The sequence below is a fragment of the Protomyctophum bolini genome, assembly GCF_963924005.1.
Source record: "Protomyctophum bolini genome assembly, chromosome: 4".
Lineage (NCBI taxonomy): Eukaryota > Metazoa > Chordata > Actinopteri > Myctophiformes > Myctophidae > Protomyctophum > Protomyctophum bolini.
In genome coordinates, this window is record NC_137865.1 from 27,546,449 (window position 1) to 27,572,927 (window position 26,479).

Genomic DNA, 26,479 nt, shown 5'->3' on the forward strand with positions numbered 1-26,479 from the left:
TTAATCGCAGCAAAGCTCTCTGGTGTGAATGTGGCCTAAGAGACTATAGAGTGTCGCAGTCCCGCCCCCTTTCAGAACGACGAGTGGCCCAGGAAATGATTCTCCATTAATTTTCTCCATACGTAGGCTTTTCAAAAAGTATTTATTTAAAGCCAACTCGGATCGTGACAAATGATGACAATAATTACAATGTTTTGGGCCGATTAGTAAGAAGAAAAACAAAACAAATAGTGTTGTATCCTGCCTTTATTTTCTTCTTTCAAATTATTTGATCGGCACAAAATATTGTGTTTGTTGTCATGATTTTTCACGAGCCGAGTTGGCTTTGTCCGCGGCGTAACCGTCTTTATATAAATACTTTTTGAAAATCCTATGGAGAAAATGAATGGAGAATCATTTCCTGGGCCACTCGTCGTTCTGAAGGGGGGCGGGACTGCGACGCTCTATTGATGTGAATCCTGAGGTGCATCTGGCTTGATTACTGTAGGTGTTCCAACAAATACAAATGATTGTATTTGAGGGAGGGAAGCTGGAAGGGGAGGCTGTTGCATTGGCAACTCCTACAGGTCGGTCAAGGGGCATATCAGCAGCAGGGGTGTTGAACTATGAGGAATCGCAGTGTTCCTCTGCACGCACTACATAATTCCAGGGATGGTCCTCACCAGGTGAAAAGGAGCAGCAGTATATACAGTATATATATATATATATATATATATATATATATATATATATATATATATATATATATATATGGACTGAAGGATCGAGGCATGCGCGGTTTCAGTACCATCCCAAGAACCAATCAGTCCAAAGGCCAGTAGCGACAGTATTACAAGTGTGGGTTAATCAGGGAATTGGCATAACGACTAATTTGGGAGAAAAAGAAAAAAAGAAGAGAAAAAAAAGTATAATAAATAAAAAATAAATAAAGGGCCAGAGTTGATTTAGCAACGCTGCATAATATAAACACCTTTTTCCCTTTTACATCTGTAGTGAGCACGACGGAGCACATCGGAGCAGTCCCAATCAGCCACATCAAAGGAGGAGGACATAAATGAACAAACTCGTTACGAGGACCGAAATGTAATTATATCAGCATGAGGAACCTGTGAAGGAGGACAGGACTACTTGAGTTTGCACCGGTGGCTAGGAAAGAATTATAATAATACAACAATGCCACTGATTTGAGATGCTATTGTCAAGTGTGAAGTGCTGTGGAGGGTTGGGGGAGACGACAGGGGAGTAGGTGAGAGTTCCCAGCTGTTGTTTCAGCAAGGGGGAGGAGAGGCGGGCAGTCAGCGCAGAGTGCTTTGTGGCGCACCACGCCGTGCCTACCTAAGAAAGAGCCTCGCTGCCAGGGCTGCCTCACATCACAGGCTCTCTGATGAAAGAAAATGGCCGGGCCGGGAGAGCGCTATCTCCCTCCCAGCTCAATTCTCAAACATTGGCCTGTCGTCTTCTGGGAGAGTTCTCTGTCACTGTATAAGTGCACATTAAGGGCTGATAAAAAACTATGGAATTCAGCCATCCATCTTGATTTGCCCGGTGTTAGTGGGTGGGAAGCGTAGCAACTGAATACCTGCCACTCAGTGGAAGAACGCCGCAACTGTAGCTGGAGGTGCTTGGTTTCAGAGAGAGCCTGCCTATTAGCAATAATACTATAATTAACCCATGCAAAAGAAGCATATAGAGGAAAATGGAACAAAACATTATTTTGGGACAGTACAAATGAAAGTAAAAAAATGTTTTTTTAAGATATTCAGAAATTTCTTTTCTGTGATTACTGATTACTAGACGGTTGCCCACTTACCTGGCTTGACATTCTGCATAATATAGGCTAGTCTTTGCCGGAACTACAATAATGTCAACCATCAGTCTGCAAGCGTGCAGACTTTTACACCGAGTCCTGTGTGTGATTGCTATTCTACCCATGTGCACTGAATGAAAATAAAAAATCCAGCAGTTTATTTAACGGTCTGCATGAAATTATGTTTAGAAATGCTTACCTTTAAAAATGAAAAGAGGAGCAGATCAGTACAGCAGCGGCAGAATAAACAGCACCGGAAAGAAAGGGAGAAACAGACAAATCTGTAATCTACAGCCCCAACAGCTGTGACAACAACTCACTCACAATATCATAATCACTCTGTAAATTAAAATATTGAACATGGAAATTAAAAGGCTGTTAATGTACATAGCACAGTTACATTAACACCACTGTGGTTCAACATACTGTACACAGAAACATCCCCAGTGTTAATGTTTGACTCTAAGACCTATAATCAGCAACTCCAGAGTTAAATTAAACACATTTACAGTGTATAAAAGAACGACCTCACTGAGGATGGTACTGTATATGGTATATGCAGTGGTGGACAAAGTATATAATCAGGTAATAAGTATTCAAAAGTACAAATTATGAAGTACAAGACAATGTAAAAAATAATATTCAAAAAACTAAAAGAAATTATGAAAGTTCCAGATTTATACAAGCTCATAGTGTGCGGTGTTGCGATGGTTGTGAGCTGGTACTTGTAGATCAGCTATTTTCACTATATTTAAAATAAATAATTCAAAATATATTTTTGTAAGTTTGCGTCCGAGTCCCTTCCTAAAATGAAAGTTACGAGCTAGCTTACTCCAAAACTGTAAGTACAGCACTCGTATATCTACTTAGTTAATAGTTACTGTCCAGTACTGATGGTATGGCTAGATGAAGGTGTTACAACAATAGCCCTCTGCTGGCTGCTGTGAGCAATTGAGCTGACAAACAAACAAACAGTGATGTCTGCTTGCTTGTTATGGATGCAAAGCAAATGAAACAGGCAAAGATAATAATCAACACATGGCAGTCTGAGGTTAAACACTGTACCCCGCTGGCAAATAATATTTGCCTGTTATACTGATAAAAGAAGATCCCTGTGTCTATGTCCTTCTCATTGCCTCGCTCGCTCTCTTTCGCGCACGCACGCACGCACGCACACACACACACACACACACACACACACACACACACACACACACCACACACACACACACACGCACACACACACACACACACACACACACACACACACACACACACACACACACACACACACGTCGAGCAGCCCGCACACCTGTACACTGTCTTCTAGATGGAATTCACACTCATGCAACACATGCTGAGGCGGTGGCTCGCTAGGGGCTTTTTCACAGTGGCACCGGGCTGCCTCAGAGCACATTCTATCACCGGCGCGCCATAGCGTCTGATGAGCTGTGCGATGTAATTGAAGTGTAGATTACTAGCTCTCATGTGCTTTTCAGAATAAAATAATAAAATCTAAAAAGAAACGGGGGGAGTGAAAGAGAGAGGGAGGGAAAGAACAGAGCTGGGCTACTCCGCTGTGGCAAGGCAGTCATCAAGAATGGTACTCGTACGCGAGAGAACCTGTCTATCCTCCTCAGATGCTACTAAAAGTCTAACTTCACTCGAGGAGCGCACGTGTGACATGTTCCCCTCATAGAGGGCAAGTCGGAGGCCAGCAGGGTGTCGAGAGATGGAGAGTGTTGGAGGACATGAGAGTTGACTGACGGCTACGTGACAGCAGTGACAAGTCAGCAGTGGACGGACAGCGGAGGGTGGGGGGAGAGGCCTGGGTACAGTATGTGTGCAGCCCGGACAACGTACATTACAGTTCAAGGACACAACAAAGCAGAGGAATCAGACGACTGTCAAGCTGCAGACGTATGACGACCGGGCCTCGTGGCGCACCACTGTGCAACTGTGTGGATGGTCTGCCATACAGCTCTGGGTTGAGCAACATGGCATGTTGTAAGTACTGTATGTGCAGTGAGTCAACGCTATCCTGTCGAATGGGTCCACGACTCCACGTGTATTAACAACTGCTGCGCTGGCCAGAAGAATGCGTTGTTGCTAATCAGCCGAGGTTTTCGACAACAGGAGAAGAGAGGGGGACCAGAGAAATGGAGAGAGAGGGTGGGGGGGGGGGGTGCACAAAATCACTGGGTTCATATAAAGCGAGGCCACCAAATTTGTAGGAAAGCCCCTCATTACTGCCCCTCATGGGCTCTGGGCTTTGGCCTTTGAAGTGCTTTGAGATACACCGTCCCGTGAAACGAGCAGAGTTAATCCACTTGTTAATCAAGTGTGTTCCAGAGCTCACGGCTGGAGTACGTGCTCCCTTTTCTCTCGAAAAGACTCAAAGCTTTCAAAGGAAATGATGGTGCATACTAAAGTACTGGTGTAAAAATGTTCAATAAAATTCAAACATGGCACAGGCATACACTATGAAAGTTTATTATACAATTTATCCTAATGGCAATTGCCAAAATTCCTCCTAAAATTATGATAAAAACTTCTCACTGTGTCCTTTCCCATGTATTCTTATCTACAGTACGTATGTACATCATGAAAGAATATCTCGCAAATTAAAATCTTTGCACATATTGGTACAAAGAAAGCCCTTCAGGTGCAGGCACAGTATACTGTATTGACTAGAATATAAGTGGGGACATTGGGTTCTCATAAGCCAGTCCCTTCATTCACGATCCCTGACGATTGGCTCATCTTCGTATCTCTCCACAGAAAGCAAGAAACGGACAACAGACATAAAAACCCCTCTCCCTCTCGTACTGGATCTCTCTTCCAAGGCCTGTGGGTCTGCTCTGAGACAGAACCACAGAGGCCTAGTGCAGCCTCCCCCTGCTGTGCCAACAAGTCTCCTTTTCACTTCAATTAATGAGCCATAAATAACAGTAACAATAACAATAAGGTGTCAACAAAGAGCACCATTTATCACACCTTTCACTACTCCACTTCCGTGTGACGGGAAAAAGACTCATTCCCGACCTACACCTCCCCCAAACAGAGACAATGCAGAGAGAGGGAGAGAAAGAGAGAGAGACAGAGGCAGAGAGAGAGAGAGAGAGAGAGAGAGAGAGAGAGAGAGAGAGAGAGAGAGAGAGAGAGAGAGATTTATTCCTAGACCAAAGACTCCAACCTAGAATTCATCTTGCGCAGGGACTCTCACAGGTGCAGTGATTTGACAAATATACTAGGAACAGTGGGCCTGTGCCTTTGTTAGGGTTTCACAGTCAGACTAGCAATAAATTTGGCTAAGAGCAGGGGACAACACTCTCTCTAGGCTCCCATGAGGCTGCCAAGGAGTCCGTGTTAAAGACACTTATTTCTGTCTCCGCTCTGCTCAGGGTCGTGGATCACAAAAGGCAGCATAGGTCTCCCACCCCAAAAAAAGTAAACACAAATGGATGGGAAAAGCTGTTGAAAATACAGAACTGGTCTGAACACCAGGAAGAATTGCTTTATCAGTGTGTCCCATAAATGTCACTTTGAGTCAACAATGGGGAAGAAATATTCTGTACTGAATAATAGACCCTCCACTGAACTGAATGGCTCCTAGAGTTGTGCAGTACACGTTGAACTACACTACACTAGAGTGCTTCGCGGAAAAGACGAAAAGTCCTTGAATAATATATGACAACCCGGGTTTTGAATCAGATGTAAGTAATGATGTGGGTACTCATGTTGGACCCCCCCTGCTCAGGCTTAAAAGTAATGTTAAACAGTCCATCTTTGACTGTGTGATTGTATTTATGAGGGAAGAAAACAAGGGATCAGTTGCTGAATACATCTTGAAACGGCAGCGTTTTCAGCCTTGAGGCTAAGCCGGAACTTTACCCTATATGCGAAACCAATTAATGGTTGCTGTTAACCCCTCGTCTTTGTCTTCTGAAATAAAACAACTAGATGTCCCCTCTCTTGCATACAGCCCACACATGAGCTCCGACAAAGAGACAAGCGATTGCCATTGAATCCGGAGGCTTCTTTCACAACAAATTCAATCGTCGACTCGGATATCTTGCATAATATTGAGGATGCTGGAAGTCTTTATCTCGGTATTGAGCGAACCCCCTGATCAATTCTACACACGCATACGCACACACGTGCGCGCACCCACCCACCTGCACACGTGCGTGCGCGCACATGCGCACACACACACACACACACACACACACACACACACAAACAAACACACACTTCATGATCCATACTTGGTAATTTAAACGTAGAGATAGTAGTATATGTTAATACAGAGAAAAAGGAAGTCAGAAGAAGTAACATTGAAGCTATTAAACCACCAAGATATAGTGTCGCACTCGCTATCACACAAAAGCATAGCATTTGTACAATTTTCCAAGCCAGACCAATGATATAAATGTCCGGCAACCGTAATCTGCCTGGGTTACACATGCAGCCAGAAAGCCGCGATAAATGACATTTTCCAAAATCACGCTGACATTTTCCCTTATCAAGCAGCAGGCACTGGCATGCGCGGAAGCAGGCTTGTCAGTCAGAGGCAGACAGGCCTCACACCTTATCACAAGGGCACTCAACCTCTCTGGAGCTAATGCTGTGGCTGGTGGTGCAGTTTAGAGCGGGGGCTGTCTGCTATTTTATACTCTGTCTGCAAAGACAACGGATTTAAACTGTTTTTCTGTTAAATAAATAAATAATAATAAAATAAATACAGCTAAAGCATTGCCTGGGACAGGACCAGTCCTGGCACAGAGTACTGTATGGACCCAAACCAAGAACATGTGCACTGTGCAGTATACTGTACTGTGCTCTCGGAGGCAGAATACAACCTTGCTATTAGGACTTCAGGAGATCAATATGACGTACTGCTTTTAAAGCAGCGGATGCAGATACGGCTGCTACGACACTGCTAGCATCTCTCCATCCTGTTCCTCTCACTACTCCCCTGCTCTTCCACTCACACTCCCTCGGAAGCAGACACAGAGCGGAAAATTAAATATTTAGGGTCGATAATGACGCTCTTCATTAACATGTGGTTCTGGATAAAAAGTGGAATACATAAATAAAGAAATAATAGAATGCCTATAAGCGGACATCTTGGGATGAAGTTTGAGAGAGAGAGGATTTTTTTTCTTCTTAGTTGGGTGGAAAATGAATGATTGAGCTGAACGGGAAGAGATTTGAAAAAGGAAAAATGTCAGTGGATTAAAGAGCTGGACACAAAGCTTCTATACTCTGTTCATAGACTCTCATTGGTTTTAGAACCCGACTGATTTATATCGGAAATGATGTGCAAAATCTTGAAATCAACGCCAAAACTTTAAAATGTGATTAAAGTTTGTAATTGAGAACATTTAAAATATAATATATACTACCAAATACATCTAAATAAACGTTTTGATTTTGGCAAATTTAAAAGTTTAAAAGTTAAAAACTGGGACACATTTCTGATACCAAAAACATGTAATAAAGGCAGGCTCTAGCATGTTTGCCATTTCAAAGACTTGCATTCATTCAGCTTCTTGGTTAGAGTTGGTGATGATATTATCACACGGAAGGATCAAATTACCTACCTAGGTTCCATCCTGGAGGCCAATCTTTCCGGTGATAAGATGGCCACCAACGTAATCAAAAAAGTCAATCAAAGAACAAGATTCCTCTACAGGATCTCCTCACTGGTCGACAAAAACACCTTGAAGACCTTAACAGGAGCCCTTGTACAAGGTTTCTTTGACTATGCATCCACCTCCTGGTACCACAGCACCTCAAAGGCCCTTAAAACAAGGCTCCAGACCTCCCAAAACAAACTGGTCAGGCTCCTACTTGGCCTCACCCCCCGAACCCACCTCACCCCTGCCCACTTTGACAGGCTGGGATGGCTTAGGGTCGACGACAGAGTACAGCATCTTGCAATGGGTCTGGTCCACAAGATTAGATACACCACCAAGATACCCATGTACCTGTCTAAATACTTCCTTAATGTAAACGAAGTCCACACCCACAACACCAGAGGGAGTGCAACAAACCATGTACAACCCAGATTCGGCACAAACAAGGGACTAAATTCTTTTCGCTCCTATGCGACCAAAATGTGGAACGCCCTACCAACAGTCATTAAGACATGTGAATCCCTTGGCTCCTTCAAAACTGCTCTCAAAGGGCACCTACGGATGGCTGCAATTCGAAACTGGCCTCTGTAAAAGCTGAATTTGTATCTGGATTGTACTATGTTTTTGTATGGACGTGGTGTTGGGTGCCTGCACATATGCACACATGGCATCAACGCATGGTGTTGTGTGCAGGCGCCCTACACTCTGTCTTTGTACTATGGATTGTACTATGTTTTTGTATGGACGTGGTGTTGGGTGCCTGCACATATGCACACATGGCATCAACGCATGGTGTTGTGTGCAGGCGCCCTACACTCTGTCTTTCGTTTTCTTTTCTTTTATCCCCCTGTTCCCCTCACTGTATATATACTTTTTTTTTCCCTTTTCGCTTCCTATATGATGAATTCCTGTTCTGTTCTTTAACTACATAGAAGTGTCTATTTGTTTGTCTCTAAATGTTTTGATGAATTGAACAATGTGGACCCTGTTGTAAACAAGTGTAAGGCTTAATTGGGTCGTCCACTCACAGTTAACAGTCTTTGTATTGAGTTTGTGCTTGAAATGTACTGTAATTCTGCAAACTGTTAATAAAGATTTCAATCAATCAATCAAAAAGCTACTGTACCTCTGCTTCCTACCATTACAGGACCACCCATTTTCAACAACTCTTACTACATCCTACTCATTATAACTACCAGTGACATCATCGATGGGAAATCCCTACTCACTCTGAGATACAGAGTGACAAAAATTGTACCATTATTATAATGAATATTAGTGAGGACCGACTATATGAAATTATGTGTTGAAAATGGGTAAAGTGCTCCTTTAACATCCACCCTACAGATAATTTTTACTTGCTTTATTGCAGATAATCAAAGATGTGAGGTTGGTGGTAAGACAATGGAAGGGGAGGAGGAGGGGAGGGGAAGACCTCCATCCTTTGAGTCATGCTTCACTCAGTGACGCAGAGCATGGCTCACACTGAAAATCATCAGCTGTTGCTTTTAGATGTGCCATGGCATTTCAGAGTCAAAAGTCACGAGGAGGGGCTGGAATATGCAGTTCCAGGATTAAAACTATATATATATATATAATTATTATTATTTTTCCCTAATGAACACCCTGAGCGGCAAGGACGGAGTTCTGCGTTCAATCAATTAGTAACACCCAGCGCTCAGGACGGAGATTGATCAAAAGGACAGAGATTAAGGACAAAACCGATCGCTCCACAGGCTGAGAGCGTCTGTTGCGCAACATTCAATGTTATTTTCCGGTGGGACGTCATTGAAAATGTTAGCCGACGAGATCGAACATCCTAAAACTTGAATAACTCTTGATCTAAATCATTCCGTCCAATTCTAAGACATCGTTGTTGTCGATTGCATCGAGAGTATTTTGGCTACATCAAGCTACTTCAGCCACATCTGGGATAGCATCCGGTCTGTCGCTAAATGTGCTCTGCTGCTATAAATCGCTGGGCGCTATGATTTAATGGATTAAATAACCCCGGGCGTTCGGGGTGTTTAACTGACTGTATTGTGTATGTGCTGCTCGCCCTTTTCTCTTTTTGTTTTTAGTTTTTCTTGTCAGTTTTATTGTATTGTGCTTTCATTAATACCTTTCTAGTTTGTCTTATTTTAATTGTATACATTAAAAAAAAATCAATACAAAAATGTATTAGAAAGAAGACAAAAAACACTATATCAAAACATCTGCAGTGTTTCTGGTATGCCAGTGAAGAAGAAAACAGTAGGCCTTCTCCTCAGTGGCATATAGCAGCACTGGGACCTCAAGTTGAATTTACTGTACACAGAAAGGTGATGGATGGCTTAACAGGATATCAATTGTACAACAGTGTGTGATACTATGTGTTTCCAATGCTTGTATTTATCCCAAGTTGTGGCTATGACAGTAAATATGTTGAAATGTGAAAAATAAAAAATAAAATCACAGAAAAAAGATCATCATGTGTGCTAATCTGATGGCACTCAAAGCCACGGTACATTTCTTTCAAAAACCTTTGGGTAGGTTAGTACTGTCACATTATCCCTATTCTGGGTCGAACATTGGGCAACACATTGGTGTACAAATTATGACTAATATTAGTAGTGAATCCCCAGTCTCAGTGTTAGTTTGAAGGAAAGTAAGTTAATATTAGTCAAATAAATAATTAATAGAAAAATCAACCTACCATGCAGCCTTTGAAATCTCAACTGTATCTGAATATTGTGTACAAGGACTGTGAGCTTTTGATGGTGTGCATTTATTTGATCCTTATTCCTTAATCACAGTACTAATCTAGCAAAAACAAGCTTCAGGTTGTTTTGCAAAATCAATACATTGTGACAGTAACTGCATTTGGTGAAATAAAAGGTTATGTTAATTTGAATTTACAGTATGGCATGTACAGCATGCAGTACAATTTAGCATAGCTGAGAATGTAATCCTATTTAGCATAGCTAAGAAAGTAATCCTGTGCAGACACAGAAATAAACACAACTGTAGAATGAGTTTCATTCTATCAGTTGATTTCCTGTGTGAGAGACTCCGCTTGAATGAACGGATCACAAAGGAGTCATTCACAGAATTCCCATGGAATAACGCAAATTCCAGAGGCTACAAGTATAGCAATGACCTGGCTAAAGACCCACTTACTGTATGTTTATTATCATGTTTGTTTAATGGAGAGAGTGAATTAACCCTTCTGTCTGTCCCTGAAATCCTTGGAGCTATCATGGTCGACTCTAGACCTCTTGAGATAAATTATTCCTAGCACCAGGTCAGGTTAACCATGGACGCAATTATGAAACGTGACAATCTTCCATTAACTATAACATATAGCCTCTGGATTCAAGTTTGAAGGTAGGTGATACCTACAGTAATTTACATGGCATGTGATCTTGAAGGAAACTTAATTTCAGGAATTGTTAAACAAACATCACAATATAATGTATACTCTAATTCTCCCTGAAGCAGTGGTAGTATTAATTACATTTGAACCCTTGTTGTTTTACGTCTGGAACTGTAGCTTCAGGCACAGCTCTCCACTGTTCAGTTTACTTTCACATTGGTGGTCTTCATTCCACTCTGCTCCCAAAGAATTAAGTCACCATCACATACTGGTCAAATCTGAGTAGACAAAACAAATTATGACTCTTTCGCATCACTCATGCTGCCTTTTCTCTTCATGTACTTTCATGCACATCCACTCCCACAATTACCTGGACGAGGGGACTTCAATGCCCAGGACTGTACTGTATGCAGTGCCGCGGTGGCCTGAGACATTGATCCCATTCATTTCCCTGTGATGACCCTGTCTTCATTTCATAGCATGCATTGCCTCCAGCCAAGTCACAGTGTTCCCTGTCCTCACTCTGAGTGGGACAGCCCGGTGTTATTGTATGACCATAAACTTTAGAGTACCACATAAACGAGGCAAGTACAAACAAACAGTGTAGGCTATTGTACCTAATATAATAATACATAATTACAACCTATTTTACAGAATAGGCTACAGGCTAAAACAGTGTGTTCATGTCTTTGGTCCGACGTACTAACAGTCCTACAGTCATGAGTCCAATATCCTACCCAAAAGTTAAAACCTAACCATAAACCTAACCTCACAGGAAGCCATGGGTTAGTTTTAACCTGGCCATGGGTTAGTTGTAACCGACCTCGCATGTCGGGAGCCGCGGTGTTGTCGGATTAATGCCTGTTGGACTGTTAGTATGTCTAAGAAACGTATGCACCCCGCAACTATACTGTATATTATGGAGAGTCTCTTTCACTACATAAACCCTCAGAGTTAGAAAAGTATGACTTTGTTAACTGGAGCCGGTTCTGTACTTGGTCCACTCTTTTTTCCCCTCTACACATCTTGTCACTGAAAATACCCAATCTACAAGCTCACAGCTCACCCAATCTACAAGCTCACAGCTCACCCAATCTACAAGCTCACAGCTCACCCAATCTACAAGCTCACAGCGCAAATGCTTTTTTCGGCGAACAGCAGCATTTCAGCGGATGCTGCTATTTCCTCCCAGAATAGGGACGCTAAGGCTAGTGGATAAAAAGAGAAAGAGAGAGGAAAGAGGTGAAAAGAAGGGGAGGTAACTTTGGTTGTGACGATGTTTGCCATTTGACATTCATTTTTCAGGGAAGACATTTTGACGCCCAGCACACTAGCCGTGATCAATATCTAATCTGGAGAAATAAATTGCCGCTGTTTGTCTTTCATCTTTGAGGAAGTGTATAAGCATTGTGACAACACCGTGAAAGCATTAATCAAATAATGAAATAATGATTCCGGGAGGGAGGGGGGCATAATGTAGAACGCTGTGATATTCACTGTGACCTAATGCTGTTGACACCCTGCATCTCGTATCACATCTTGTTACTCTGTTGCAGTCGGGGGGACTTCAACCGAGATCATCTCCTCTCGTTGTCAGAAAGCAAGGCGACAAGTTGGATATCTAAGAAAAGGTATGGGTCCCCTGTGTACATTGTGAATAATACACTGTAACATGCATGGATGTCATACATTTGTGCTTTTGACCTTCCTCTATCTGACAGTAAAGAACTTTTTTTCTCCCCCCATTTTATTCTCAGCTCCTGTCTTTGCAATTACGGCGTTCCAATCTCGCCATGTCCCCACAGTCACCCACAATACCCAGAAGGATCGGCAGTCTTTCTTCTGGTGTAGCAATTACCGTTCCTATCTCTCTGAAACAAAAAGTTTGGTGTAGGATATTAGAAAATGTCAAATTCAGGTTATATTTCACTTTAGTCCAAAGGCAATACCGGGCTCCCTCGCAGGAAACACTATCTATACTGCCCCTGCATTATGCATGAACCCTGTGGTCCATCATTATTTTCTGGAGGAGGCAAACTAATGTGTTGTTTGCTATCAGCAACCCATGTGTGCTACATGGATGGAAAACAGATCTCTCACAGCAGAGAAAATGGCGCCTAAGAAACACGTATTCAGAAACACAATCATCAACAATTAGTTTTGTAATCGCATGGACCGCAACAATACATCACTTTTCAGCAAATGTCCTCTGAGTTTCATAGAATTTTTTTCCCCTCTTCTTTACATATCACTGTTTGAGAGCAGAGTCAAAAAGCGGTGGTGTCCCTCAGTGATATGCATGAACTGTGGCCCCTTATCACATTCCTGCAGGACAGCCTAATCACATTCCACTCTTTCACCTGCATGGCCGGCATGCTTTGCTAGAGCTCACAATGAACATTCTCAGGCATGCATGGAACCATGCTGTCAGTGACGGTGCCACACAAAGTTGAATTCTCAGCTGTCGGAAAACTTAGGGAAACATAATATATATGAAGAGAGGAAGTAGATGAGGAAAATGAAGGAGAAGAAGAAGAAATATTTGCTGCTACATTACGACTAATGAATATGGTACAGATTTACAGAACAACCTATACAGTAGCAGGGGTATTCAACTAGATTAGTGCAGGGGCCACAACTTTAGAAAGATTGTGTGTGGGGGCCTGGGGGGGCCACGTGCACAGCGTGCGCAAAATGTTCTCAAAATACATTTTGTGCTTAAACACGAAAATGTATAATACATTTAGTACAGTAATGAGCAGGATAATATATGTCTATACAGGTATATGCTACCTTAGAAAAGATGTAGAACTATTTGACAGTGCATAAACATAATTGCCTTGACATTAACGAGCGTCAACGAGCACCAGCTGAACACGCACGCAGGCACATGCTAATGTAACTTTCATTAGCCCTCGCGATTCTTTTTTTTGTGTGTGTGAAAATTCTTCTAGGGGGGCGCCCCACGGACCGCATTTGGCCCGCAGGCTGCCAGTTGAATAACCCTGATCTATAGCCTCCCTGGAAGGAACAATGCAATGCATTATAGTATCAGCACATGAAACAAATATCAATCTAAAGGTTTTAGCACATTTAGGACTAAGGACGATTCTAAAGGGGTTCTCATCCAGAAGGGGTAAAACACCAAATGGGGTTCCCGTCCTGAATGGGTTGTGTGCTCCAGGCCGAATGCAAAAGGCATGGCCGAAACTATGTTTTGCACCGTCTGTCCGTGTGTGTGTCTGTTCGTCATTCCGTCCATGTACAGCTAATCTCCGACACTGTTTGCTTGATTGCAGCAAAACTGTGCACACACACTCCCTGGATGCCAGAGCAGAACCTCTGCCCCAATTCTTTCTCATGGGCCTGTTGTAGCGCTACCAGGAGGCCACATTTTTGACGGTACTCCTACACATTAAATTGTTTTGACAGTACTAGTCCTACAGATTTTACCCAAACGTCATGCAAATCGGTAGCTCTATATAGTCATTAACATTGCCCTATTATAGCGCCACCAGAAGGGCATTTTTTACCGAAAGAAAAAAAAATATTTTTTTATATTGCTCCTACAAATTATGTCCACACATCATGCAAATCGGTACACATTGGGCTGTATTTTGCGTGTCTTAAGTACCAGGTCTTATTACCTAACTTGAGTAAACTAAAGACCTGGAGGCGTGTCCAAAGAGCATTGATCACGCCTCCAGGTCTTTAGTTTAATAATAAGACCTGGTACTTAAGACACGCAAAATACAGCCCATTATCTCTGTAGTCAAGTGATCAATTTACGAATCTGTCTGAACAAACAACGAAAATACATCGCATGGATGCACCTGGGATGTATCCTCAGTGATGTATCCCAAGGTCATCAGGGTTTCGAGTCTCGCGAACATCATACCCCTCACTCGGGTGACCCAGCCGGGGTGATCAAGTCCCGACTTACGTCCCAGTAGCTACCCTCGATCAGACCCACTAGGGAAACACCAGGGCCACACAATCCGGAACCACTCCGGAACTACTCTGCCAGGACTGGGAGGCACAATTCTGGCATGTGGAGGGACTAGGCTCTGTGTGTTGACTCCTGCTCTCACCAGGAGTACAGCCAGGACCTGTGCGTTGCACCAGACTCCCAGCACTAGACACTTCATTCAGGAGTGGTGGATTCTTGAGCCGAATACTGACTGGCAAATTCCAAACATTGCTGGCCCACAATAACGTACTAGAATACCTGTGTGAGCACTTTTTCTAGTTTTACAGTGTTTCTTAAACAACTGTCATTGGTGTGAAACATCTTCAGCTGAATACAATCCAAAACAAAGCTAGATGGGTATCCATACGGCAACTAATTCTCTACTACACCCCAACAAAAAATGAATGATAATTATTCCGGCCCAAAGCAAAATTTGAGTAATACGTTTTCATTCTGATCTTGATTTACCATAGTCTATTTTTAAAGCAAATTTCAGAGTAATAACACTTGCTCACTGTTACGTAACAAAATCCCTACTCTATTTGCTGACTCTACAGTCAGCCTACGGTAGTTTCAATGTTCCAAGTAGCTGTGGCCAAAATGTAAAAGTGGAAAAATCTGGTGATGTAACCTCCATTGAGGCTAAACATTCCACACCCTGTTCCTCTCCTAACGGCCACCACAGGCTTCCATGAGCCTCCTTTTCCTCCACATTTCATTGTGGTGATTACAAACACTGACAAAGCAGAGCGTCGCAGATCACTTTCGTTTAAGTGCAGTGTGACTAAAAATAGTTTTATTTTCCTTCCTAAGACCCACAGATGCAATGTCTGGTTTAAAATTAAAAGCATTGATGATGAGATCACTTAGCCTAGTGTAATCTGAGCCTGCATGGAAAGAACCATTGACGAGTTATGAAATGGAATGAAAGGGTGCAAATTACTTGCAGTCAGTGGACACAGTTTCCAAATAACTTGCAGACATCTCTTTTATACTAAACTATACTATACTATACTATACTATATAGTTACATTTTCGTTAGGCTTAGTTGCTGACGGCCAGGTAAAGAATTTAAGTTGCTATAGAAACAAAACAGGATGGACACTATTGTCAGTACAATAGCTGAATGTCTAGGATGAATGGGCTTCCACTGTGTTCTGTACGCAGAGATTTGGGGCGGTTTTTAACTCAAAGACCTAATATCCTGTTTTGGCTGCGCCCTAGCTTGTTTAGCCTTTAACCTGCCATGTAATTTGTCAAGGAGAAAATGAACAATATCCCAGCGGCCAGCTCCCAATTCAGGACAGAATGGATGAACTAGAAAAACCGAGAGGGCCCTAGCCCAGATAAGTGTACTCCAAAGTCAAGGTGGACAGATGGCGGTGCTCGGGTACGAGCCTCATCATTTCAAGTGAAATCATGCAAAAGAAACAACTGTCCTTTTTTTCTCTCTCTCCACATTCCCTCAGAGGAACGCTGCTTTGTTGCCCATTAAGAACACAATTCAAACAGGTCCTGATTTTCCTCCAGATGAGTTCAGAGGGGTTCCCAACACGGGCAATATCCAGACTGTCACTTTCAATTCAATGATAGCATCTCATCTGAGTAAAGAACAAAGCCCTCTCATTACCTGACCTCTGAGAAGAGCTCTGTTCTCTACCATTAGTGAATGCACATTCAATTATGCAGGCTAGAAACAGCTCCAGGGTGCTGGGGACGGGTGAAGACAGCCAGACAAGACAGAAATCAAGCTTGTTATGGGCTGATTTTTCAACTTCACTTAATTTAGCCTCCCTTTACCGATCCCTCCCATACCCGAGTGCTTCTGTTTTTTTCCCGCCCCTCAACACAGAGGCAGGATTTACATATTGCAGGTAAACTGGGGAATAATGAATGCAGATCCAATTAAACCTCTAGGGAGCTAATTAGTTACAATTAAGTTTCTGCTTCACTTGTTGTGTGGGATTATTTGGTAAACACCTACAGAATGTTGAAAGAATCTTGGCCTTTTCCCTGAACTTAAGAAAGGCACTATTCGTGTAGTAGAAAGTTAGCCTTTGAGTTGATTTTTTTACATAGTAATTAATCTGCAAGGGCCTATGGTCTATGGTGAGTTATTGACATCAAAGGTGAGAGAGACATGCTGAACGAGCCCACTGCTTCCACCGTGCCTTTCAAAGACATCCAAGTCTAATGAGTGTGAAGGCAAACAATGACTGCTGTTATTCAAAGGGGGTGAAACAGACATTGTATCACCAAGGCTTCTTGGTAAGTTAATTGCACGTTGACTTCATTAACCTTGATGCTCAGTATTAAATACCGCCCACTTCTCTACTCCCTAATTATGGCTTAGCCATGATTATAGAGAACTAAAGCAAACAAAATGAGTCATGACTATTTACTACACAACAAAAAGTAACCTTGTTGGTGCATCACTTGCCATCTGTCACACACACAACAGTGGCTGGAGGCCGAATCGCAGACAAGAAAAAGCAATGTGATAGCACGGAGGGCTCTGAATGGCATGGCCAGCTAGTGTGTGGAAGTCTAGCTTGTTTCTCTAGTATTAGAGAGTTAGATAGGATACGACAACAATGGCTAATGCCTGATTTATGCTTTGTCATGCGACGGTCTTGCACGTCAAAAATAGTCGATCAACAAGCACGCAATACGTTGCGAAGCGAAGCGTTGCAAGCATGTTAGATGAGCTATTTTCAGCACACACTACCATTCAGCATTTCATCTGCCTCTGCAGGCTAACCCTGAGCCAATCACAGGTGTGGCCAGTGGCTTTGTCCTGTCATCACACATCACCATTCAGTTGTGGTCCACACAATAATGTCACTCCCTGTTACACTGACCACAGTATGGCATGCAAAGTTTCAGCTGGCCCGTCTTTGAACATTGGTCGCATATGCAATAGAGGAATATAGTGCATTAGGCTGACCAGGATGCAACTACTAAATGTCACACATAAACCACCTGCTGTGATTAAAAACTGAGCTTAAAAAACAGCACAACTGAATCGAGGATCAACAAGGTTTCACTATTGTTATGTCTTGTGTACAGTACAGGTACATGAGAGTAAAATTATTTAGTTAATTGCTGGAATGAATACAAATTATTTGAATCATTGCTGGGTTGTGCTGTTGATTTAATAGGAGGTTCTGCATGCCGGCTAGGCATAAGTATAAGCCTGCATGAGAAAAGCATTCGCAGTGCAAACCATATAAAGCACTTAATCTTTAAAACGGCACCTGCTGGGCAAACATACTGAAGTGTATATTGTAATGTAGCTTAGCATTGCTCCCCCTCTTCCCTGGCACTACAAAGCAGTCCATCAAATGGAGATCTGAGAGGTGGAGAGAAGAGGATCATGACTCCTTTCACACCTCGTCAAACTGACTCACCTCTGTCAGTTTCAGACCACTCAGTGCCATTTTCTCCTGAATAAGGGGAGCATTATCAGGCTGCTTCCTAGCCATATACATAAACCAATCAATTATAATCAAGTGGTGTTTTTCTTCAACACATTAACGCCACTGCAGCCGATATCTTGTTCTTCTGACTCATCCTTCTCACATTCTCAGAAAACTGCAATGAAACCTAAGCATTGTGTAGTGAGAGTGAGTGAGTGAGTGAGTGAGTGAGTGAGTGAGTGACCGTGCGTGCGTGCGTTTGTTGTGGGAAAATCACACTATAATACTGGAGTGGCCCTTTTGTGCCAATATGGAAAAGTCCTTGAACAGTGGTCTGTGGTGGCAGGTGTGAGGAATTGGACAGGTGTGGGGAACTTTGCAAAGCAAGCTTAGGCTTGAGTTACCATGGCAATAAATTGGCTCATTTGGGCTCTTTTGTACAATGGGCGTATCAGTCAGATCGGCGCTTCTGGACAATCACGTATCCGACCGACTCGAGGGCACTCCGCGGGTCGTCTATGACGCGCGTGACGGAATTGAAGTTGGTCGGTCGATGTTATAAAGAAAATTGAGGTTATTGTGCATTTGAATAGAACTGCACTGCAAGGATACCTTTGAACATATTCAACCCAACAGTAAAATAAATCATGCAAAGGGATTGAGTGAATTTGCACATCTATTTCAGGCCTAATCTTCCAGCAAACTTAACTGATGTACTGTACTGTAGCTCCACTGTGATAATATAAAACATTGAATAAGTCTGTTTTAGACCAAAATATCCATTCTCAAACAGATCTCTCCAAAGCAATGGCTTGCTTTTCTATTAAAAAGTATCAAAAGTAAGAATAATATTGTATAAACCTGTACAGAGGCTCACAGTTTCTTACTTTGTTTGACAAACTGATTGCAGGACAGTTATATTGTTATCAGGTAAGACAACCTAAGAGATGACAGCCTGCGATGACAGGGTGTGTGTGTGTGTGTGTGTGTGTGTGTGTGTGTGTGTGTGTGTGTGTGTGTGTGTGTGTGTGTGTGTGTGTGTGTGTGTGTGTGTGTGTGAGTGCGCATATCGGCATATATCATTTATATTTCAGCTGACAAAATATCATCATGCTCTTCAATCTACAAACTAACCACTATTCAATTGGCTATATCTGATACTAGTGTGTTTCTGTTTGGAAGACTGTCAGATGTCCATACACAGCATGGCACTGTTTTAAAAAGTGACGTCGCCATTGGAGAAAACATATTTACAAAGTTATATACAGTATTGTCTAATACAGGTCATACTGAGCATCCCAGCTGTTTAGGGGCTTCAATATCCTGGGAACACACTTTGCCACATAACTTGATCGTCTTCATTAAACGCCTCTCTGGGGTGCGGGAACGACTTAGTTAAGAATGACGGTCGGACAGAATCCAAAACAGCTGTGAGAAGAGAGAGACACACACAAACCTAAATGAACCGAGAACTGAGAGTGGGAGTTTGAAACTTTTCATTGTCCTACGCCTTCCCTCCGCACAGATGCGCAGCTGAGCCAGTGCAGCTGGCCAACTGACAAATGGGAAAAAATAGTCCAATTTGAGCTGGTCGTTAGCAGTCGGAGCGCGCAGCATTCCAGATAAATGAGCGGCTGCCTCAGGTATGGCAGGAGATCTTCCTGAAGCATTCCTGGGAGACCGGTCCGCACCACAGCAACCCCTTAGCCATGCCTTCGATCCGACAGGCCCGACACTACGGCAGAGGTGACCTTGCAGTGCCGCTCCTGCCGGGCTTCTTATTTTTACACTACCCCCCAATACCCCCTCTCCACACACACCCCTCTCTTCTCCCTTGGCCTACACTGCTCTTTTTTTAAATCCCCACTTAAAGAGACAGTGCGGAAAATTTTATATCATTAACTTCCACTTCTTGCTACTACACGAGAGAGAGCAGTAGTGAGAGAGAGATACTGTAGCGAGAAAGGCAGGGCGAGAGAGAGAGTGAAAGAGAGAGGGAGGGAGAGAGAGAGAGAGAGAGATAGGTGGTGGCACTCCATCTGGTGTGTATCCAAGGTGAAGGGTGGAGGGGGGGCCCACTCCATTAAAAGTGTCTATGAGGGGTTGAGCTGAGTCAAACACTTACTCGGATGTTTTGACTCTGACACTCCCCTTGTTGATGCTATATAAATCTTCCTCCTGCTCTCTCGTTCTCTCCAACTCTGCATGTGTGTGTGTGTGTGTGTGTGTGTGTGTGTGTGTGTGTGTGTGTGTGTGTGTGTGTGTGTGTGTGTGTGTGTGTGTGTGTGTGTGTGTGTGTGGACGCTTCTCGTACGCCTGTGTATACATGATGTCTGTGTCGCATGCTTTTAAGTCATGCCCGTTTCAGCGGTGTTTGTCAGAGCCAGGCCGGTTTCTTCTGCACACCCTGCAGTGGCCTGCGGGACCGCAATCTCTGTCGATGCCACGCTGGTTAAATTCTGCAAGAGCCCAAGCAAACACAGACAAAACACTTGTTTTCCACTCTATTTTCAGGCCACCGTGTTAGCTAGCGGAACCCTGATCCCAGGGCAGTATTTAGACACCGCCAAATTAGAAATAAATGGGAGGCCGACGTAGACAGGGTGTGGACGCCCTCGCTGAACCGACTGGGGAAGCAACCACTTCTATCAATGGTTTGTAAAGTGTGGGGCGCGGATCCCGGGGTGGGGGCAGTTACAACGTAGAGGAAATGAAAAAAATTATAATAATCAAATAATACATTATTATTATTATTAATTTATTTTCAATTAAAATTAAATTAATTAAATAACTAGAAAAAGTGCCCCTCGGGGGACAGGTCTCCACCAGGACAGGTCAGGCTGTGGCCTCCTGGTGGCGCTATAATAGGCCAATGTGAAAAGGTTGCCATTTCTTCTTATGCCTTGGATTGATTGGATGATTTGATTGGATGATTTGAAGCATTTCCAAAAATGTGTTTTGCAAAAATCCACCTGTTGGTGGTGCTATAACATGCCAATAAGAAAAGGGTGGGATATATTCCTCAGCTTAGCAGGAAAGTCCGTGAAATCTGTTAATTGCACGCTGCGTTCATGATTTGAGGCGTTTTGTTCAAAACGGGCCAATCCTGCAAACTTTGAAAGCCAATGTTAGCCAACTAGGATGGAATATGAAATATCGGACAGATCCGAAATAATTTATTCTTAAAAAAATAACAAAAAGAATAATGTTCTGTAAGAAAGAGCGTTAAGTATGAAGGACTTGGGCTTCTATGTCCCAGAATGCATGCACAGTACAGTACAGTACAGTACAGTACAGTACAGTACAGTACAGTACAGTACAGTACAGTACAGTACAGTACAGTACAGTACAGTACAGATGAACCAATTTCAAACTGGCATCAGGTCATTATAGGCAAATACTTTAACACGCAACTAAAGAAAATACTTCGATGAAATATAAAATAGAACTAGTGCTTTAGTGGTTAAATACAACTCTACTATTGTTCAGCAGAAATATATATCACAAGACATTAGACTTAGTTATTAATGTACAATAATTGGCTCATAATGTTTCAAACATTTAGTTGCTTTCAAGCAGATCAATATTTAAACTTTTTGTCATACTAAAATATCACACAAAAGTAGCAAAAATAGCCGATCTACAAGCTCACAACGCATCGCAAGTCGCAACAGTGTGAGCTTATACATCTGGAATGAATTTTTGGGGGGAATTGAAAGTGGTTGGCCTGTGGGTTTTATACATACAGTATTGAACCAATGATGTAGAAGCAAGAGCTTGTGATCATTTTTCAGTTTTTGATATACAAGGTTTCCCGACACACGACGATAATGTTTAGGGAAAAACTGTATACTATTGTTTAGCAGAAATATGTATCACAAGACATTAGAATTGGTTTCTAATTTGCAATAATTGGCTCATTATTTCATACATTTGCAAACTGCTCCAACTCAGCGGGCACTAATATGAAGCAGGCAGCGAAGTGCTTCCCAGCACTTCACGCACAGCCACTTCCTGACAAGTACTTCATTGAATAAATCATGACTATTGATTAACATGCACACAACGGCTCGCATATGCGCACGTTCCTAAGTTTGTTTGTTGAATGCAAAACCCATTTAACATGGGCTCTTTCATGTGAGTAATTGTGTCTGCTTGCAGCGATCTGCAAAACAGAACTGCATATGGAATTGAAAGTCTCGCGTCTATTTCTCCCGTTGAAATAAGTGAATCGTGATAGAGTGAAATGAATCAATTATTGCCTTAAGGTCAGAACCTATTAAAACACTTTCCCCTGCTGCCATCGATTATCTGTTCTCCTGTACGTGATCTCATTCTGTGTGCTAAAACAAAGCATGAGACACCTTGTGCGTGTAATACTCTATTAGTATTCATCCCCCCCCTGTATTTCTCACAGCGATACTGAGGTTACGTGAACAAATGCTGCGTGGTATGGTACGGTACAACTATGTGCAATTAATGGCAATGCTTTATTTCTTTTAGGCACAGGGATATTGGGAGATAACTGTGTTTCTCATTTCAAATTGTGCTTTTTTTTTTTACATATTATTGGGAAACAGCTGTTTGTTCACATTCTTTACCAGCACAAACATCCTGCAGCCTTTTCCAATATTGTGTCGTAAACCAATTACTTTACATAATAAATATCTTTCTCATAGGCAACATCATAATTTCTTTCTGCTGAGGGACCAGGTGACAAAATTGATAGAGGAGAGGAGAGGAGAGGAGAGGAGAGGAGAGGAGAGGAGAGGAGAGGAGAGGAGAGGAGAGGAGAGGAGAGGAGAGGAGAGGGGGGTGGGCTCTGCCTGTCACTGTGGGGAAAAGGGATCCCAGAGATATTGTGCGCGTTGGGACCTGCTCAGTCACCTCAGTACTACAATAAGCATGTAGATCCCATCAGACATCCTCCAGCATCCCCGGCCATCCCAGCCAGTCCCTCCCCTCACCAGCAAATGAGCCGCTACTCTGTCGGACAGGCCAGCTCATTATAAATGAGGATGGGCACTTGCGGGGTGGGGTGGGGGTGTGTGAGGGGGGACCACATGCAGAAATACCATGACTTTCCTCCCTAGCCTTCCATCCTTCGCTCTCTCTTTTTTTTTCCTCCTGTGGAAAGCTCAGGAGCAGTACAGGAGGGTGAATGCATCTGGATCATGACCTTTCCTGAGGCGCGCTGAGACAAATTAAAGCCAGACATGTGAAGAGAGGAGACAGAGGAGGATCTTCCATGCTGCTCCGAGAACAAGCTTGCCACTTGCATGCACACAAGCCATCGCACGTACTGTACTGTACTGTATAGGGGAGGATAGATTGCGCCTGGCCATAACGTTAAGACAGTTATTTCCATAGCACTGTGTATATCACAAACAGGTATTGCTACTACAGTAGGTACTGGTAGTGATCACAAAATGCAATTGTTACAACAGGAGCGTTAATTCAACTCTGAGAGTGTAAAAAATTATTATGGAGTGAAATTAACGCTCTGGATTTATTTTGTTGTGATAGAACAGCATTATTCATGGTAAGAAGCAAGAAGCCTTAAAGTATATGAGAGACCCAACGTCCTGTAGCATGCGACACCGGAATTGCCGCAATTGACTCTATACCTATAGGCGTGGGTCCAACCACTCCACTAGCTACCCCAGCAATGGAACTAATTGTTTCCATTTCAAAGCCGATTAGCCATCCGGGGGAAAGTCTGACAGTAGGACACCAACACGCCACAGAGCCTGGCATTCTAGATGTGCCTTGGAGCTGTGGCTGCGGCACACAGCTCGACCATCGCCCAGCACATCTGCTTCTGTGCACCCAGGCATGGACAAAGACTCATTTACCATCACTCCCGCCTCAGTCAGGACCAACAGAAGTCACACACTGGCTAGACTAAACCAAGCCTCCTCCTCCTCCTCATCCCCCCTGAGGCTATAGGTGGAAAAGACTCGGGGGGGGGGGGGGGGGGGCTCGACACAGAAATAACTAGAAAAAGTGCCCTTCTGGCCACAGGTCTCCACCAGGAGGTATAGGAGTGTGTGTGATGTTTGGCAAAATGTTTATTGAGTAATATAAACATGTTTGTTTGTTTTTTTGCAACAATTGTCATTGTTCATTTTGTTGGAAATGCAGAGCCAGATCACTCATAGCATCTCTGAGGACAGAATTCTGGATGAGCAGGACATGTGCAGCCTTTTGTACAAAACGGGCCACTCCTGAAAACTTTGGAAGGCAATCTTAGCCAATCAGTGTAGAATCGAAGAAATCATGTGTACCAATTTGCGTGAGATTTGGATGAAATCTGTGACTAACATAAACAATGTGTTTTCCAGAAATGGGCCTCATGGTGGCGCTATAACCGGCCGATGTGGAGGGATGCTGGGAAAATGTTTTTCCATGGCCTCTAGGGAGTGTGCATACATAAGTTGTATACAGATCGATGCAGTTATAGGTAAAAACAGGAATTGCCCCTGCCAACGTGAGGCTGATTTGGAAAAAAATAGTGTTGTCCTTCGGCCTGGTGGACACAATAACTTGAATTGCAAGAAAGAAGGACACATACAATTATGCAGGCTCATTCATGGGTGTAGGAATGTACATGGAAATAATGTACGTCAGTGGTAACCAACCTTTTCAAGCCCAAGAGCCCATTTTATTCCCAATTGTAAGCCAAGATCTACCACTAAAACGTGTTAGAAAAAACACCTTTTTTTGCTATTTCTGACAGGCTCAATGCATGTGCACACATCCACACAAAGACTAAAGCTTAAATTAGAATAAATATAATGAATGGCATTTATAGTAAATGCACGTACATTGTACGTGCATTTACTATAAATGCCATTCATGTTTGCAGTTATATTATACTGTATTTCAAGAGAAGCCATGAACCTCTGATAGACTCCTTTAACAGATCATGTGAACACATATGTTTTGTAGATGGAATATAAAGTAATATAAACATAATTCAAGAAGTGCAGTTTCTTACCTGAGGTTGAGACAGAAGAGGCCACCATGGAACAGCGCAGACATGAAAAGGAAAGAGAACAATTTAGTTATATAACAAACATACTGTACGGTCTGCGTCCATCTTTTTTTTGTTTGATTGCTGTTGACCAAACACAGATACAAAAAAAGAGATTGTCTATTTATTTATTTTGTTCATAAGTAGCCATGTACAGTAATAATAAGCAGCATAATGTACAGAGTGCAGTACAGAGAGGAGGTCACTACTGGAGAATTACACCCTGTCCAGATGTTTTTTCCAATAATGACCTCCTTGTTACATACAGACAGACACAGCACACAGACACAGCACACACGCACGCACACAGGCATGCACACAGGCACGCACGTCGCACATGCACACATTATAATGTTGAAGTCTAAACTCTACCAACTTCTCTACTTATTGAATATTTGGCTACACTGAGGCCAGTTTGTAGTTTGCATGACACAGTAGTGACAGAACGCTGAACAATACCCTTTTCCCTCCTATGACACCCACATCCCTGCAGCATATCTGACTACGCAGACCATCACAGTGGCCTGCTACACGGCGTGAGAGGAAAAGTCAATGCAAGGGAATGACACGATTGTTTTGAAGTGTATTTATAGACTACGGAATGTGGCAAAATTGTGGCAACGGCAATTGTGCCAAAAGAACATTTGTAAAGGTGTAACGCAGAGTGACGTGTCGGCAGGAGGAGAGCCTTCAGCCATGGCTAGCTGAATACTAGATGCGTCTGACTGATTGCCACGTCTGTGGGATCTAATTTGAAAGGTGGACAGTGATGAATGTCTTCCCTCCACTTACTGTGGCCGTCTGATGTATTATGCATCCCATCTGATCAGAGAGGCTGATGAGGCGCAGGGAGACGGGGAGGGGTGGGAGGGAAGAGGGTGGGGTGTCCATGTCCAACGCACCCTGACATTGGTTATATAAATGACGGCACCTCCACGCCTTTCATTTCCCCGCACACAGGTCACGGGAGGAGCTAATAGGGCCATCGTTAATAGGGGATGACTGACTTCAGCTGGGGCCGCCCGTGCATTCTGATGGTCTACAAATTTGACAAAGTCTCTTAACACAGTGGCAGAGCCGTGCTCCCTGTCAGCCCCGGAGTCTAATTGTCAGAGACACAGACGTGGGCCGCAGCCGGAGGATAGCGCTATCGGCTGCCCAGCAGCCGCTGTGATCATCTGTCTGCACGCGTCTTGGCTCTCCGAGAGAGGGAAGGAGGTGTGCGCTCACTTCAGTTTGTTTGGCAGACG